Source organism: Mesocricetus auratus, unplaced genomic scaffold (genome assembly GCF_017639785.1).
Source record: "Mesocricetus auratus isolate SY011 unplaced genomic scaffold, BCM_Maur_2.0 Super-Scaffold_100676, whole genome shotgun sequence".
Taxonomy (NCBI): domain Eukaryota; kingdom Metazoa; phylum Chordata; class Mammalia; order Rodentia; family Cricetidae; genus Mesocricetus; species Mesocricetus auratus.
In genome coordinates, this window is record NW_024429266.1 from 15,923,810 (window position 1) to 15,936,841 (window position 13,032).

The window sequence follows — 13,032 nt, forward strand, 5'->3', positions numbered from 1 at the left end:
ACTTCTTGACCTCTTGCATTTGTCCAGCTGCTGCGGCTGTGCCAGCACCCCCCCCCTCCCCAAGCCCAGCTGCTCCGTGCTGCCTTTGTGTGTCTAACATCCCTCATCTGCACCATCAGGTCTTAGGAGCGGCAAGCATTCCCTGAACTTGATACTTACCCTCTTCATCAACAACATCCCATAGACACCACCTGTGTGTGCACATGCATATGCCATTCTAAAACTCCACGCCATGAAACCATTACCAGTCATGTTTATTTTCAGGACGAGAAAAAGAGTCTTCTTTAAAAAAAAACCCAACACAACAACTTGAAAAATAACAAACTTCGTTGCAGTGTGTGCGCCCCTGCTAGGAAGGGGATGCTGCTGCTGGCTTGTCATGATGAGGGCCAGCGCCTGAGTGATGCACACAGAGAGATGATGGATTTGAGCTGATCCGTCTCCACTCCCAGGTTGCCCAGTCCCCCCTGTGACCAATGGCAAGCATTTGTGAGACAGCTGGCAGGGTGAGGGGTGCAGGCCAGGCTATGCTCCCAGCTCACTGGCCTCTGCACAGAGCAAAGGCTCATTAGCATTTCCTCTCACCAAATCAACTCATTGGCTCCAATGATCTGTACTGCTTAAAACCTTGCGACAGCTGTAAAATTTGTCAACCAGGCAGGGTTAGGATTTGGGTTTTGACACTTCAGTACCCAATCCCTATACTACATGTGTTATATATGTGGCGATGCAAGGGTTTTTTTGTTTGTTTGCAAGGACATCTTTTTAAAAAATATATTTCCCAAAGTAACAAAATACGGGTTGGTTGTACATTTGACCTGGCAGCGAGCTACTCAAGCAGGGACTTCAGAATCTATGGAAAGATGTACGAGGTTGAGGTAACTGCAGACAATGTTACTCACGCTTCCTAGGCTACGCAGCATTACTGCCCATGGGGGGCTCATCAGGCAACATCAAAGTGGAAAATGTGGAAGGAATCACCTTCCAATCCCAATTCACTTTTTTTCTAGCAGTTATTTGTGTATTTACATATTTATTGATTGATTTATTTATGTTGGATACAGGGTCTTATTATGTTGCCCAAGCTGTGTAACAGGTTTTCTCTTTGGGCTTCCAGCTCATAGAAAGTGACATGCCTTATTGTTAACCATGAAAGTCAGCTTTATTTTAGGCTTGCTCCTAACTAGTTACTATAACTTAAATTAACCCGTATTTCTTAATGTATTTTTTTTACATGGCTCAGTTACCTTTACCCTGCATTGCCTGTCCCCTTCCTACATGTCAAGCTGGCGACTCCTTTCTTCTTCCCAGAGTTCTCTCTGTCCAGAAGGCCCGCCTATACCTCCTGTCTAGCGGTGGACCAATTAGCTTTTTATTAAGCCAATCATAGGGACATATCTTTACACAGTGTACAAAATATTCCAAAACATTTCCCTCTTTTGGTCTAAATAAAAAGGAAAGGTTTCAACTCTAACATAATAAAACTATAAACAATAAGAATCATTATCTGGTAAGGATTACATTCATAATGACCAGTTCATTTGCATTTAGCAAATTCAGAGGAAAAACTCCTGTGTTCAGGGGACCCTCCTGCCTTAGCTCACAAGCTGTTGGGATAGGGAGGCCTGTGTCAGCAATCCACTTGGAATTCAAACCCATCCGCTCACTGCCCATGTATCAGCAAGTTCACTTCTGTGCCCCACCCCCCACGAAGTTACCAGACAGAAAACGAGTTACCACATCCAGATATACGTCCTTTGTATAAACTCTGGAATGATTTTTTTAAACTCAGAGTGCGTTTTCCAAATGCCAATGGTCTAATTCAAAGTCCACGAGACTCTGTCCCTCGAAGGCACTGGCGCAGGAGCGGGCGCTTTCCGTTCGTCTGTTCACTGGAGACACTCAGGTTCTCTGCGTAGGGTGTGCGGTCTTTTGAAACAGGAAGCACATGGAACTCTGTGCCGTTCATTCTCCTTTGAGAACCTTCTAGTTCCCTTTTTGGCGTGGCCTGGAAGGGAAGGAAGACAGCAGCTGGCTGTCCACACAGGAGCTTTGCGCATCCCGCTTCCCAGGAGGCCCCACATGATGCTGACCGTGGAGCGGGCACTACTGGAACGAGGCTGAGAGGGCTGCGCCGTTCTCAACCTCAGTGTCCCGCCTCTGTTGTCCAGTTCGCTGAGCTGTCTACCCTGAGCCTGCCGCTGCTTAGACTTGTGATGTCAAATAATGTAGTGAGATAGCCCTAGAATGAAATCATGAAAATTGTATAGACATCTCTTTTTAAGGCTTAAAATAAAAAAAAAACCCACCTCATGGTGTGTGGAGTGCAAGCAAGAAACAGCTGTTGAGAGAATGGGATAATGGATAACGAGTCTGGCGAGCAGCTAGGTGGAGATGGCTCTGTGGTCCTAGGCAGGGGTGAGGATGCTTCTGGCAGGGAGAAGGGAGGACGCTGGTATAATCAATCAAGTCAGGAATGCCAAACATTGCATTTTACAGTGAGGACTTGCCTCTCAGTGGGTTGCATTTTCTCACTCATAATTCTCTTCAGTGGGACAGAGGGGGGGAGGGAGGCAGGGAGATGGAGAGAGGGCAGAGGGAGGGAGGGAGAGAGGAAGGGAGGGAGGAAGAGAGGGAGGCAGGGAGGGAAGGAGGGGGAGGGACGAAAGAGAGCCTATTTTATAGGCAACTTTAAGGAGGGGCCTTCTTGCTGTTCTTTGCTAAGCATGAAGTAAGGCATGCAAAGTCCCAGTCACACTGCCTTGGGGTGTGTGGGCCTACAGTTCCTGTAACTTAAAAATGGCTTTGAACCTGTGGTCCCAGCTACTGAGAAAGCAGAATTAGGAGGACTGCTTGAGCCCAGGGTTCAGAAGCCAGCCAGGACAGCATATCAAGGCTCCATCTTTTCTGGGAAAAATAAAAGGGCTGGAGGATCAGTGTGGTGGCCAAGCAAACTCGGGAGGAGGGGACCATTGCTCAGCACTACTCTCCACCCAGAGGAGATGGAGGAAATGCACACACCAGACATTTCAGTGTCTTCTGAGCCTGGTTTGGTCTCCATCGTGACATCTCTTTCCTGTTCTATAATGATCCCTTGCATAGTGTTTTTATAGGAATCAAATAGTATATCTACTATTTAATGTCTGTTCACATTTTTAACAGTTTGACGTCTTTAAGTGGCATATCTATCTAGAGGCCAGCCATCCTTATTTATACAAGGCTAAATTGTTCTCAGAGTAATACACCAGTGCATGACTTAAATGATGCTAACAAAATGTGTCAGGGATCTTAGCAGCGTGCCTTCACATCCAGATTGAACATATTGTTAGCACTGGGTAGGTTTTTTTTTAATCCTATGCATTTTACTAAAAATAGTTTACCAAAAGAAAATCTGCTTTAATTTAATTGTGCTTTAAAAAATCCATCATCTGCCAGGAATTAGTTACATTAACATTAGAGTTTGAAACTATATAGTCAGCAAAAGGAAACTCCACATAAAAGAAATTGCATCGGTGCTCAAGATGTATCTGGATGGAAGCAAGCAACGAGGCCAGGAGTTCCACTTCCAGCACCAAAATCAGAGTAGGGATGTACAAATGTGTTCGTGCATTTACCTGTCTATCGACCTTCATTCTATGGGAGACAGAGCTGGGAAAACCTGGAACTCCGTTAGGTGGGGTAGAAGGTTTTGCTGGGCACACGGGATGGCCACATCCTCTTGATGCTAATCCAGACAGAAGGGCCACAGCTGTGCCAGGGCAGTCACAGCAGGGACAGCAGCCTCCCCACAGGCACAAGATGCTCAACTTGGTGTCAAAGGTAACAACGGACAGAGCCACAGAGAGCCATAAGACTTCCCTTATCAGTCGCACTCTGCTCCCAGATGTGTAACAACGACAGAGCCATAGAGAGCCATAAGACTTCCCTTATCAGTAGCACTCTGCTCCCAGATGTGAGCAGCCTTCCCTCGCCCAGAAAATGCAGGGACCTGACAGTTTTCCTCCATCTTACAAGCTTGTCCTAACCCATCAGCAAGTTTGATGTGTGTTCTTTCCTCCCTTGCGGCCATGCTGAATCAGCAGATTAGCAAGCATAGCCAGAACTGGGGGTTCCCTTCCTGAGGGGCTTGCTAAGCATTTAGGAGCTGAAGTGGGAGAAGAGCAAGATGGATGAAGGCAGGAGGGGTGCAGAGAGAGAAAAAGGCCAAAACAATGGCAAAAACCAGACAAAAGGCCACATTGCCTTCCTGGGAGGGATTCTTGGTTTTGTGTGAAAAAAAATTTTTTGAAGGGATCTTTTTTCTTTTAATTCGAAGGAAACAATCCTACAATTGAGGATGCACCTGGTTGTTCTAGATAACTATGGAAGGAATGACAACAAATTTTAAGGGTCACAAAAGTCAGAAGAACAACCAGACCCCATAAGAAAAGGCAATCTTGATGTCCAGTTGGATACTTGAGATTCATGGGACACTAGAAAGACAACAAAAGGAATATGTGTCAATAAATCTGGATTATTTGGCCATATCATCTTTGGCACACTTGAACTTCTAAATAAGTCAAAGTTAGTCTGGAAGCCTCAGACTGCCCAGATGAATGTAACGAATGCTTTTTTTTAAATTACCTTTCTTCCTCCTTTCCTTCCTTCCTTCCTTCCTTCTTTCCTTTATTTACCTGTGTGCATAGGTACACACATGCCATCACACACATGTAGAGGTCAGAGGACAACCTGGGGGGTCAGTTGTCAGTTCTTTCCAATGTACCAAATAGACTCCACAGATTGAACTTGGGAGTTTTGGCAACAAGTCCCTTTACCTGCTGAGACACCTTGCCAGACTGAACTGTTCCAACTGAGTTGTCCCCCTAGGCCTTGAACGCTTTTCGTAAAGTCCCCAGCTCTTCCCTGTCACTAGAAACTTCCTATCTGTAGTAGAAAGTAGTGCTGAAGGACAGACTGTGGGTTCTGGGACCATACAACCTGGGTCCAGATATGGGCTTTGTCTTCGAGAAAGTTGCTTAAAATTCACCTGCACAGGGAACAATAGTAACGGGGTCTTAGCCATGGGGTTGCCATGAAGCTAGCCGAGGCAGTGGTGTAAGTCACTTAGCACAGTCTGCCATATAATTGCTTCTCACCAAGACTTAGTTGTGCCATTGCTATCATTTCTGAGGAGACGGGAAGCAAGCACTCATCAGTGTGGACACATTTCCCATGCCACAGTTATGGTTAGAGTGCTTTCTTGGCCTCTACTCTCTCTGCCTTGAATACAGAATGTATTAGGAGATGGGGCTAGACAGAGCAGCAGGGCAGGGAATTTGACCAGTTGAGGATCCCAGGCAGATAGGATTAACGTTCCCCATGTTGTCTCTGGTGTGGTAAATTATAATGTGTTTCACCTCAAAGTCACACTTAGAAACTTCCTGACACTGTAGTAACAGTAAAATGGAAGTCTCTATTTTCCTACCTCCAGGACTGGGGTTCTAATTCTCTTTATAATAATGCCAGGTGATTGTGTATTCATCTATTTATTTATTCTGTGTGTGCACATATGCATGTCTCTCTCTCTCTCTCTCTCTCTCTGTGTGTGTGTGTGTGTGTGTGTGTGTATGTGTGTGTGTGTGCATAGATCAGAAGACTTGTGGGAGTCAGTCCTTACCTTCCATATTGTGAATTCTGGGAGTTGAACTCAGGTCATCAGGCTTGGGGGCAAGCACCTTTATCAACTGATCCCTTTCACCGGCTCCTTCAAGTCATTTTGAAAACATTGTTGAGCCTTAAATTTTGTTCTAAAACTAGAGGAAAACAATAAAGAAAAAGCATTGAAGAGAGGATGACTGCAGCAGCTTCAGAAAAATTGGTTTCACAAGATTCTGCAGTTCCTGAGAAGGACACCAGTGTGCTCAAGAAAGTCCACAAAACCCCAAGCCTGAGTGCAGACAATGGTGATCAATCCTGGTGGTGTGAGCTGACTCTTAGGGGTCTCGGTATGAACACATGAGCAGGGAGGGTCTCAGAAAACAGAGATGCTTGTACACTTTGTTTGGTCTTTCCGATATGAAGTTTACCGTCTCAGAGTCTGCTCACCCAATGCAAGGAGGGCATTCCTCAGAGCCCCTCAGGTACATCTTCCCAAGAACTGACCTTACCCAGTGTTGATGTGCTGACAGAAGTCAAAGCCCAAGATGGAGGCAGGCAGCTTGACTAATCTCAGTTATCACAGCAGATGGAAAACTAGACAAAACTTTCCATAGAACCAGTCTACCACAAAACTGTTTGATGCGACAGAAGGATGCTAAGAATTGCCCCTTACTTGATGTAATAAAATTGCTGGGTTTCTACTCACCCCTTCTGATAATTTTCACAGATTTCTCTCCGGTGGTGTACATTTTCAATTCAGACCCCTCCATCACATGTAAAACTCACTGCATCCTACTAGGATGTGTGACAATTCCTGGTGCATGGATTGGCAGGCTCCTCTTGAAACACATGCCCCTGCTGTCACCCTGACAAATGACCTCTCACGGGTACCGCTCAGCAGCCATTTTCCAATGGGTACACACACTTGGGCTTGCACTGCCGAGAAAGCATGTTTTACACCCACCGCCAGAATGCTTTTTGATCATTTCAGTTGTTTTGTTTCATCTCTGCTTTTTGTTTAATTTCGTTTACAGTACAAATAGCCTCAGCAGAAGCCGACCATTAATTCTGGGAAACAGAGCCAACATCTCATTCTAGTCCTTCCCTCCCCCATGAGCCATCTCTTCATGGACTAGGAGGGGCCTTACTCACGCTCCTTCCACTATTGCTGGAAGGAGGAAGAGCCCCATGTCCCCTCACGTCTGTTGCAGGACAGGGGCCCATGAGGAACTCAGCACTCTGGCTGTGAGACAGAGGGAGGTGATCAGAGCCAAGGCTGCAAGAAGCAAGAAAAAGCTCCTTTTTCAGATTCAAAGAGCCTTCCAGTGCTAGGTAAGGGTGCCAGTCAGTGCTGGAGCCTTCAAACACTACTGTGGTCTTCCCCTCCCCTTCCCCATACTATGGGAGCCCCCTCCAGCAACTTTGCTTAATTAACCTGTTCTGAGAGACTAGAAAATCCCCTCAGCTGAACAGCCCACAAATTGAGCCTGAACAGCTAGCAGATTCCTGTCATGTATGCTGTTCAGAGTATTAATTATACTACCAAGCCCTCTGTGTGCCCACCCTGCCATTAAAAGACCAGAATTAAGAGGAGCATCCATTTGCTAAGGAAGTCCATGCACAGGAACTGTGTCCATGGGAGGCTTGGCATGGGGGTAACCAATGCATACCTATACACTCAAGTTTCAAAGGACAAAAGTCGGGCTGAGACAGTTCAGTAGGTAAGAGAATGAGCCTGAGTTCAAATCCCCAACACTAGTGAAAAACAACAAGCTGGGTAGAGATGCAGGTGCCTGTAGACCCATGTGTCTCAAGGGAACCAGGTAGAGAGCAATAGATTGGGACAGACAATTACCTCTGCACAGATGTATGTACACACAAGCAAACACACACACACATGGTGTGTGTTACCCAGTAGATGAAGACACTGCAGAAGACACCAAATCTCAGGTATGATGTTCATGATTGTATCTACAACTATAGAAAAAGTAATTTGCAAATTAGGACTGGAAAAATATTAATTCAACATAGATACAACAATTGGAACACATGCCATAATTAAAAGTTATGTCTATGTGAATGTACTCTTTCTTTCTCATTCCCCAAATACCTTAACAAGACATACCCATCCTTCCTCTGGTGATGGGAGATGATACAATAACTATGTGAAAAGATGGGCGCTAAATGACGAATGTGCCATGCCATGGCAGTAAGTTACTACCACATCATTACCTAAGGATGTGACTATGACAGTTGACTTGATAACAAAGATGGCTTCCCAGTGACTAGCAGGTGGGTGGTGTGTAGTGTGGGCAGTCTGAGGCAAAGAAAGACATTCATGTCTAGAGAGTTTATCATGCTACTCAAAATCGTATGCCATTTAAGGCTTATGAATTTTGATTTCTGGAACTTCCCATTTAATTTTTTTTCCTGTGGCTGGCTGTGGGTAACTGAAACCACAGAAAGTGAAACTGTGGATAAAGAGTGGCTACTGGCTTTCACTCCAAACGGTCCTACAGGATGGCTGAAAGGTCAAGGCCAGAGCACACTGGTCTAGGAGTTTGAGGAAGTTCCTATCCTTGTCTTCGTTGGTCACCCGCCTATCTCTCTGAGATCTGTCACTCGTTCATAAAATTCCAGGGAGGAATTTCTGGGGATGTTACAAGGACCTGTGACATAGCAACGCAAGTGAAAGCATTGGGCTAGCCAAACACAAGGGGCAGAGGCACCCCTTTCATCTCAGGCTACCCCTTCTGGGACTCATGTGATACAGTTGTCTGCTAATCTGCTTCCATCAGTAGCGAGACTATTGACTCCATGGGTAAGTCAGGCAGTGTAGACTTCATATGAAATGGAGAACTATGAACTGGTTTAAATTAAATAATTAAATTAAATGGGAATTTTGGATCAGAGATGGAGTTCAGAACCTTTTCCTCTTTTTGTCCCTTGCCATGCAACACTAGATACGTTATTGATCCTGACAACCGCCTTTGCTGTCTTACTTTGCTTTCCATTGCTGTGATAAAAGCCTAGGGAGGAAAGGGTTTTATTTGGTTTACACTTCCACATAAAAGTCAAAGCAGGAACCTGGAGGCAGGAATGGGATCAGAGACCACGGAGAAACTCTGCTTACTGGTTTTCTCCTCATGGCTTGCTCACCCTCTTTTGTTATACAACACAGGACTCTCTGAGTCTACAGATCGAGTTCCAGGACAGTTAGCTGGTCATATTACATCCAAAATCAAGGACAGGGTTATATGAATGCATAGGTACTCAGTTGCTCTCTTCTTTGTGCCCAATTTGATTTCTCCACTCTTATACAGTTCAGGATCCCTCATCTAGGGAATTGTACCACCCACAGTGGGCTGGGTATCCCTACATCAATCATAACGACAACCCCTCCCACAGACACGCCCTGACACTCTAGGTTGTGTAAAACTGACAATGAAAACTAACAAAAAATCACAAAATATAATGATCAGTTGGCAAAACTGTGAGAAGCTTGAAGAAACATAACCTGACATTTCTTGCTTAGAATAATTACTCATTCCTCATTGAGTTCAATGTTTACAGCAAGTTACCAAGCATAGTGATCACTTGACACAAGAATTACCTGTAATTCTTCTTGAATGAGGTTAACAAAACATGGCTTATTAATTTTCGTATTCTTCCATTTTCTTTCGGGCTTCTGGTCTGGTATCTGAAAGCTGCTGACTCACCTGGGTTGCCAATTTCTCTTGTAGGTACTTTCCACAATAAATAGTTACCTATACCCTCATCAAGTGTGCTGTTTATTTTTACAGTTAGCCAACTAAAAGGTCTGCATTTTACAGGCAATTCTGGATGGGGAGAGATTTGATTCAGAGTCTGTCTGAAATGAAGCATTTGTTAAATGTTATCTGGGATAAAGGTCCTGGTGAGCAATGGTACCCATCACTCAGGAGAGGGCTGGCAAACTTCTGTAATAAGTAATTGCTTTGTGTTTAATGCAGTTGGGTTTGCTGGATTCCAGATTAAGAGCACCCTAGAGTCTACACAATATAGAAAGGAATGAAGTGTTTTTGTTGGTTACTAACAGGCTGATGGCAAAGACCATACTACTGTCTCACAGGTGAGTGACAGCTGTGTGTAGTTTTCTAAATATAAATATAAATATCATCCATTCTCTATTGGCTGAGTCCAAAAATCTTCTACTCAGACTCACCATGGCCCCCCTTAGGAGGAAAGTAATTGTACTTAACCACTTTATTCAAGGTACTTGAAGAACAGCACATACACTGAATATATTGGGGCTGAGAAAATGACTCAACAGGTATATCATCTGCCCAGCAAGCACAAGTACCAGAGTTCAAATCCCAGAAGCCGCATAAAGCTATTATGATAGCATACATCTGTAGTCCTAGTGCATCCCTATGATGAAAGAGAGGGGAGACTGGGGGTAGGGAGGATTGGAGTGCGGACAGACATAGGAAAATCCTTGAAAGCTTCTAGATCAACTAACCTGGCACATGTGGGGAGTGGAGGATGGTGGGGGGAGAGGATTAACAAGAGACCTTGTCTCGAACAAGACGGGAAGAGGCGATCAACACCCGTGGTTGCCTCTGACCTCTACACTTGCTATACTGTACATGCACACCCACATTTACACACATGAATGCCTTGCACACATACATAGCTACACACTTAAAAATCATAGGTATAGCTAAAGGGGTCAAAAGGAGAGACAGCTGGCACCTGGACACGATGGTTCTTCCCCTCCCGTTTCCCATTATCTACCCCCACCCACTCTTGACCCTCCTTTCACAGTCAGACAAGATTCTTCAAGGGGACCTTCTTCAAAAGCAGCCAATCCAGGCTGCTAAATAAACAAATATGGCTGAGGCATCCCTGCCCTAAGACGGCGAAGCTTAGATCTGTTCCACAACCTGATAAGGCAGACACAACAGCAAAACAGGTAGTGGGGGAATTGCTGGTGTGTCCTGACAACCCGTGCAATGTCTACACCACGTTTCTCTGAGAAAGAATGTCTACACCTCAGCCCTTGGTCACAGTTCTTTGGGTTTGCCTAGGAAAAGTCATATATGAATGGAAAGACTTACGGACAAGGGGGCTCCAGGAGAAGGGAGCAGAAGTCTTCAGGGACCAGGAGGGAGGGAAGAGCAAGTGTGCAGAGCTGTAGAGAACCCTCACCCGTGAGGGTGCAGAATGTGAAGGTGATTGTGGGAGGGGCAGAGAGGATAGAGCCCAGATTGCTCGGTGAAGCCCAGTGAAAGCCTGGCCACTGAGGGTGAAGGGATGTGTGAGCCTGGAGACAAAGGAGATCCACTGGATGACTCCCAGCAGGAGATCACAGCACTTAGAACAGCAGTGAGGAGAATAAAAGCATCAGAGAGAAAGCCAGGGGCCCAGAGGCTCAACCATGAGGAGGCTTGACCTCTACAGGCAACAGGGAGAAAAGGTGGGTCACCCGGCTGGGGCTGCGATCCTGGGAACTGAGCGGAGGATGGGGCAGGGTGCTCAGGGAGACGGGAGACTTGAAGACTGGGTTTGGAGCACAGTGGCTGGGAGGTAGAGGTGTGTGGTGAGCGAGGTGGAAGGAAGGGCTTGGCGTGCGGTGTTTAAGATGCTGGAAGCAATTGGAAATTGGCAGAGTCTCCATATGACTTCATCTGAATTGCATTTCAGATATTAACTCACCAACTGTTCCGACTTTGTTTCTTTGTTACCTACTAGTGTTTCCCAAAAAGAGTGTGCACGGGCCTGGTTTCTCAGACCAGGCCTGGCCAAGTGGAGTTGAGTCTATCACTGACAAAGTGCTTGTTAGAAAAAGTGTTTCTCAACAAAGGCTGCATGAGGATTAAATCCTTAGACTCTGGGCTGCTGATGCTCCCTGAAAAATCTTGATCTGGTCTTTTTTTTTTTTTTTAACCCCATCCTTCCTTCAGTCTCATCACTTTCACATACATGCTCTCTCTCTCTCTCTCTCTCTCTCTCTCTCTCTCTCTCTCTCTCTCTCTCTCTCTCTCTCTCTCTCTCTCTCTCTCTCTCATCTCTATTATACCAAGCCCAGACACCATCAACTGTAAAAGACAGATACACAGGTGAATAATCACACATGTCTTTTAAGAACTTACAGATCTGTGGAGGACTCCCGTGACTAGCTGAGCAGTCAGCATGCCTAAAACAGTGAGTTAGGCAGCACAGAAATAGGCACCTTCGTTGTGGTTTGTTTTCTCAAGACGGGGTTTCTCCGTGAAACAGACCTGGCTGTCCTGGAACTCACTCTGTAGAACAGGCTGGCCTCAAACTCACAGAGATCTGCCTGCCTCTGCCTCCCAAGTGCTGGGATTAAAGGAGTGTGCCACCACCGCCCAGTAAATATGCACGCTTAACTGCTGAGCCCCAGATTGGTCTTTCTTGTCTTTGTAACCAAACACCTGACAGAAAGAATCTAAGGGATATTTTGGGCTCATGGTCTTAAAGGCTGCAGCCCATGGCTGCTTGGTCCTGTTCTATTGGGTAGAACATCGGGGTAGCAGAAGTGTGTGGTAGAAGAGAGTCTTCCCTTGGAAGCAGGAAGAGGGAGATAGAAAGGGGCCGGGAACAAGATACCCCTCACTCCAAGGAGCCAGATCAATGAGCCAAGTCCCGCCACCTAAATTTTCCAGAAGATTCCCAAATAGCACCAAGAATAACAAGTCCGGCAGCAGAATTCAAGTTTGTTGCACTGTTATTAACATTGAGAATTTTGATTAAATTATTAAAGGTCCTGATGCCTCAATATTCTTATCTGTAAAATGGTAGCAAAAACCATGCTCCATAGGGCTTACAAAAATTCAGTGGTAACTCCGACCTAATCTAAGTGGTACTGGGCAACCAATTATGTTCCCAGTATGTGTTAAGCAGTCAGCACGTCTTGGTTTTTATTAACTGGCAGTGCATTCAAATGTGCTGTCATTTAATCCTTGTTACAGTTGGGGGGGGAGAAAACATTATTACTTTCTCCACTCATAAATGAAGACTTCAAGACCCCGAGAAAAGAGCCAATCTGTCCCAAGTGGTCGACAGTGCCATGTGTTTTGTTTCAGGGCAGAGTAAATTAAGGAAGGATGCTGTGACTCCCAGCCTGACCTCTAACTTCAAAACTGGAGGCAGTGTAAAACTGGCCAATCAGCAAATAATCAGCAATGATGGGAGCTGCTGCTAGCATCCCCTAGTTTAAGCTTATCCCACAGATAGCCAGTTAGCATTATTTGATTGTGATAATAAATTAGATTGGCCAGGTATTTTCTTCTTTGATTCTGGGAACTGTCCTCGGAGGCCAGGCTTATTGAAAAAAATTAGTTTCTAATTTCCCACAATTGAAACGAGTTTGCTATAATTAATAAGTGAATT

The 13,032-nt window shown here is 45.3% G+C and overlaps 1 long non-coding RNA gene across 1 annotated transcript; it reads right to left on the reverse strand.

Annotated features, from left to right (window-relative positions):
* Nucleotides 1-237: 237 nt before the first annotated feature.
* Nucleotides 238-10,692, reverse strand: LOC121137042. Its single transcript, XR_005874248.1, has 2 exons — nt 5,657-10,692; nt 238-4,472 (listed from the first exon to the last, which is right to left on the reverse strand). It is a non-coding gene; the product is annotated as an uncharacterized LOC121137042 (long non-coding RNA).
* Between the last annotated feature and the right edge of the window lie 2,340 nt (nt 10,693-13,032).